The sequence below is a fragment of the Coregonus clupeaformis genome, chromosome 30 (genome assembly GCF_020615455.1).
Source record: "Coregonus clupeaformis isolate EN_2021a chromosome 30, ASM2061545v1, whole genome shotgun sequence".
In the NCBI taxonomy this organism is placed as follows: Eukaryota; Metazoa; Chordata; class Actinopteri; order Salmoniformes; family Salmonidae; genus Coregonus; species Coregonus clupeaformis.
The window spans coordinates 46705628-46711627 of NC_059221.1; the positions used below are offsets into that span (position 1 = coordinate 46705628).

Sequence of the window (6000 nt, forward strand, 5' to 3'; positions counted from 1 at the left end):
GACTGCAGATTTGGGTTTTTTGACAACCAGGATCCAGGACCCTGGCCAGTCTACATCATGGAAAAACATTAGCTGTTTCCTGGGTGTTTATGTCTCTGAATAAATTATTTGGATTGTCTGGAATAATTTTTACTGGGATTCGCTAACCCAGTAACCCTTATATACATGCTACTAACACACTACTGTCTCTCTCTCTCTCTCTCTCTCTCTCTCTCTCTCTCTCTCTCTCTCTCTCTCTCTCTCTCTCTCTTTCTCTCTCTCTATGTCTCTCTCTCTCTCTCTCTCTCTCTCACTCTCTCGCTCTCTCTCTCTGTCTCTCTGTCTCTCTCTCTCTCTTTCTCTCTCTATGTCTCTCTCTCTCTCTCTCTCTGTCTCTCTCTGTCTCTCTCTCTCTCTCCCTCTCTCTGTCTCTGTCTCTCTCTCTCTCTCTCTTTCTCTCTCTATGTCTGTGTCTGTCTGTCTCTGTATGTCTGTCTGTCCGTCCGTCCGTACATCCGTCCGTCTGTCTGTCTGTCTGTCTCTCTATCCCTCTGTCATACAGTGTTCGTCTGGAATTCACCTCCAAGCGTCTATCATCATATTTATGTCTACATGTTGTGTTCTGTGTCTGAGGTTGTTTGTTTGATTCTAACAGGTATAAACCCATATGCCCTAGACACTAGTGGGGGACTTCCCTCCACCTCACTCTATACTTCTACCCTCTCTCCGTCTGTCTGTATCTCCTTCTCTCTCATTCTCTCATTTTATTTTTTTCTCCTCTCTGCTCTGCTCTCCTATTATTTGTTTTATTACAGCAATCATGGTGAGAAGACATAAATGAGTGAAAAAGAAGACAGAGACAGAGAGAGATAGAGTTTATTTATTTTCCCTTTTGTACTTTTTGCACAGTTACAACACTGTATATAGACATAATATGACATTTGAAATGTCTTTATTCTTTTAGAACTTTTGTGAGTGTAATGTTTACTGTTCATTTTTTTATTGTTTATTTCACTTTGGTTTATCCATTTCACTTGCTTTGGCAATGTAAACATATGTTTCCCATGCCAATAAAGCCCCTTGAATTTAATTTAATTGATAGAGAGGGAAAAGAGGACAGAGACAGAGAGATAGAGAGGAGGAAGAGGACAGAGACAGAGAGATAGAGAGGGGGAGAGGACAGAGACAGAGAGATAGAGAGGGAAAAGAGGACTGAGACAGAGAGATAGAAATGGGGAAAAGAGGACAGAGACAGAGAGATAGAGAGGGGGAATAGAACAGAGACAGAGAGAGAGGGGGGAAGAGGACAGAGAGAGAGATAGAGGGGGGAAAGAGGACTGAGACAGATAGATAGAGAGGGGGAAGAGGACAGAGACAGAGAGATAGAGAGGGGGAAGAGGACAGATATAGAGAGATAGAGAGGGGGAAGAGGACAGAGATAGAGAGATAGATGGGGAAAAGAGGACAGAGACAGAGAGATAGAGAGGGGAAGAGGACAGAGATAGAGAGATAGAGAGGGGGAAGAGGACAGAGACAGAGAGATAGAGGGGGAAAAGAGGACAGAGACAGAGATATAGAGAGGGGGAAGAGGACAGAGACAGAGAGATAGAGAGGGGGAAGAGGACAGAGATAGAGAGATAGAGAGGGGAAAGAGGACAGAGACAGAGAGATAGAGAGGGGAAGAGGACAGAGATAGAGAGATAGAGAGGGGGAAGAGGACAGAGACAGAGAGATAGAGGGTGAAAAGAGGACAGAGACAGAGAGATAGAGAGGGGGAAGAGAACAGAGCAGAGAGATAGAGGGGGGAAAGAGGACAGAGATAGAGATAGAGAGGGGGAAGAGGACAGAGACAGAGAGATAGAGAGGGGAAGAGGACAGAGATAGAGCGAGGGAAAAGGGTGAGGACTAACATCTGAGACGAAAAGGAAACCAGTGATATCTTTGAGTATCTCATGTCTCCAGCATGGTCCTTGGATGTTTAAGTTTCCCACACACCAAACACTACCCAGTCTACACGTATCTTTACATTTCCTATATGAACAATCCATCAAGCAAGTGTTGCATGTCAACGCTCCCATCCACCACAATGGCTTCCCAGTCAGTGAGATTCCCACATGACAACCACTCTCGACCTAAAACCAACACTCACCCCTGCTACAGAGGCTAGAGAGAGGGAGCACCACACATCATCTGCTGACTGAAGCTAAAGAGACCTTGTTAAATTCACTCCAGAATCAAAGCGTGTCAGACATTCACCCATCAGATACAGTGCCTTGCCAATTCATTTGAGATTAGGGCATAGAGTATAGCTGGATCTTCACAACAAATGGCATGTATATAAAAACACATGGATACACAAATGAGATTCAACTAACACCTTAACTGATTGAATCAGGTGTGTAAGGGCTGGGCTGTAACAAACGCCTGCACACCCTGTAGGCCTCCAATACCAGGATTGCAGATCACTGTGTCAGGAAGTTCAACTTGCACCTTATGAACTCATCAACCTCTACTCCATTCATGGTACTGGCAGCCCTACAAGGCAAGGTGGGGCAGGAGGGGTTGCCAACAGCTGACTGCTGGAAGTGGAATAATGGTGTATTGGCCCTGGCCACGTCAACACTCACTGCCTATTAATATCATATGGAGGAGGCAGGGCGTGAGACACAGCATGCTGAGGTGGCATGAAAAGCTTAATCAGGGTTAACTTTGGGTTGATTGGCAGCACTGTTAAATTGTCCTCTCTTCTCTTTCTCAGCACTTCTTTTTTTCTCTCTCTCCGGTCCTCACTCCTCTCATTTCCTCACGCTGTGTCCCCCTTCCATGCCACCACCACTGAGGCTTCCGCATGCTTCGGCTTCGGCTGGCACCTTACCGAACGAGTGTGCTGCATACTCCCTTAAAAGACCCTCGCTTGAAAAAACAGAAAAAAGTGGCAATAGTACTGTTTGTCCATCTTGAGATGCCGTAGCCAGTATACGCTTCCTCAAAATAGCCCGAATTAATCTAAGATAACTCAAGAAATCTGTCATTAATTTTGACGTTTTTGCAGAGGAGATCTTAACCGAGCAATGTTACATCTAACTAGGATGTTTGGTGCAGTATTTATCAATGTCTCTCGTTGAATGACACCAAACACTTCATTGAAGAATCCCTACAGTTGACCAATCACCGACGAAGAGGCGTAGACTTCGGCTTCCGAACTTCGGCTTGCCTCAACAAACAAATGTAGTGTTCACGAACAGCTGAAAAAACCCTTGCCGAAGGCCAAAACGAACAAAAACGTCCGAAAATGTTGTCATAATATATTTACGAACTGTTCCGAACTGTTTCAGATAGGAAGCCTTTAACACACACACACACAGACACACACAACCCTCTCTGACTGCTAGCACACACTAGGCGGGTCTGGGACAGGGCACTCGGGTGGAGTTAACTAGGCCTGCGGCTGTAATTTGGTGACTGGTGTCCCTAAAAAAGGATTTCTTTGGAAGCTTCTCTGCTGCCGCCAGGCTTAGATGTGGTAACCAGCTAAACACAGCCGAGACCAGGCCTAACTACACTAAACGAACACAGAGCTGTGTAGAGAAGATCACAGGCCTAACTAGTTGAAATCAGAACGAAACAGAACATAGGCCCCAGGCTCCTGGTAAACGTTTCTCTTGGCTGTACTGTAGGCCTAGCCTGTGAAAACCCTGAACACACATGGTCTTTATATCAGAGTGGCACATGAAAATGAAAAACAGGCTTGATTGACAGGCTTCGAAACCCTGGTGGTAACCCAGGCAAGGATATAGTTATCCTACTGCAAACCCTATAGGCTAGGCTTCCTTTTCGATAAAACCCAATAGGCTAGGCTTCCTTTTCAATAAAGCCCAATAGGCTAGGCTTCCTTTTCGATAAAACCCAATAGGCTAGGCTTCCTTTTCAATAAAACCCTATAGGCTAGGCTTCCTTTTCAATAAAACCCTATAGGCTTCCTTTTCAATAAAACCCTGTAGGCTTCCTTTTCAATAAAACCCTGTAGGCTAGGCTTCCTTTTCAATAAAACCCAATAGGCTTCCTTTTCAATAAAACCCTATAGGCTAGGCTTCCTTTTCAATAAAACGCAATAGGCTAGGCTTCCTCTAAGTAAAACCCAATAGGCTTCCTTTTCAATAAAACCCAATAGGCTATGCTTCCTCTCAGTAAAACCCTATAGGCTAGGCGTCCTCGCAATAAAACCCCAGACACCACAAGTCCAATTATGACTTCCATTAAACAGCATTCACTATCTCTCTTCATATACCACCAGCCTACAACCATGTGGCCCACAGGTGAAGGTGATGGGGGGGCACAGACAGACAGACCAGACAGACCAGACCAGACAGACAGACTGGCTGATGGCAGGCACAGTGAGGCAGTCAATTCATTTGACATGACATACTGTCAAACCATTTGTATTAGTGTAGACCTACTCCTCCTTTGAGATGTGCCCCTGTATCCATAGTGACTCAGAGTTAAATGGGTTTGGTATAAATGGGGCCCTTATTTGTGGCAGGCCATGTGGCATTAAACCATAGAGCTGGACATGATGTCATCAACATGAGACAGAATGAGGGCCAGACAAGGAATCACCACCTGCTGCTAATGCCACATATACAGTCTGGCACATGGGCACACCAGACACAGGTAGGCCATACACCAGCACACAGAGAGAATTCAATGAAACAACACCAAATGGCAACAACATTTATAATGCCATCCCACAAAACATCCAAAAACCATCTATAAACCATCTAAAAACCATCCAAAAACCAAAAACATATTCAACAGTGGGTTAAAGACAGGGCAGTCTCTTAAAGGTCGTTGACGGAGTTACAGGGTAGCACCATAGCGGGCTGACTTGATTGGCACGTTTGACTGCAATTATTCTCCCAAAATGATGATGCCGGTAGGGCATAAAAATCCCAGCTATAAATGCCTATAAATACCACAATCAGAGTGCGACGAAAGGAGAGATTAAAAAGAAAGCTCTGGGGAATGGGGAAAAAACTAACTTCGATCTGAGTCCATTGGACTGAGGGTAAACGGGGTGAGCGCACAAGGTCCTTTTAATTATCTATAATCCTAAAGACACAACGTTCATAAATTCTACACCGCTCCGTGGCGCCATCTATTGAACATAACTGATAGAGCATTCTCGATCATAATACATCATATTAGTTTGTGTGTCTAATGCAGGAGGCATGCCATGGAACGAACGGTGCAGCAGGTTGTATGTAGTCTAGGCTAAAACGTTACACCACAGGAAAATAAGCAAAATTGTATGTATCCATAGCATTAGGAATGATCTTCCCAATTCGGACTGTAATGTTAAAAATAGATTACTCAACTCAACTTTCATTTACATAATATTGTTCTAGCAACAACAACAAATACCCACATTTCTTTGCTATTTTACTAAACAAATGCAAAATATCTGTTTTACAATAATCGTGTCATCTTACCTTCAGTTCAAAAAGGAATCTATAATCTCCAACTCCAGTTGGATGGTCTGAGATTTTTCTCCTTATTTAGGATGTCAGTGCGTCGGTTTTTCTTGAGAGAAAGTCAAACGGAGGATTTTCATGACATTTAGGAATGTATTTATGTAGACTATTTTCCCTGCCCCTATCAGCCAGTCGCTGTGACCCAGCCCGTGAGTGCCAACGGTGTCGGAACAGTCAACTCGCTCCCGAACCAAGGAAATGACTAAGAGATGGGGGGGTAGAGCTCAAAAGTAACAGAGAGAGATGGAGAGAGAGAGAGAGAGAGAGAGAGAGAGAGAGAGAGAGAGAGTTTGCTTTTTGATGAAATGGAAAGGTGAGCAGCAAATATATTTTATAACATGTTTGCATTCCTTTAAATCGCTCGCAAGTGTGATGATGGACATGGACTCCCACACCTTGATCCAGAGGCAGGCGAGGGAATAAGCTACCTGCGGGCAGCCGTCGGATTCCTCAAAACCACTCCGCTTCCATGGATCGGGATGGATTCATG

General features: G+C 44.4%; 1 protein-coding gene across 1 annotated transcript in view; it reads right to left on the minus strand.

The window, feature by feature from the left end:
- The window catches only part of bgnb (biglycan b), a 44219-nt gene extending 38487 nt beyond the window's left edge, over positions 1-5732 (minus strand). The window contains exon 1 of the mRNA XM_041857089.1: positions 5469-5732. The gene's annotated coding sequence lies outside the window, so the exon portion shown is untranslated. The remainder of the gene's footprint in view (positions 1-5468) is intronic.
- Positions 5733-6000: the final 268 nt, after the last annotated feature.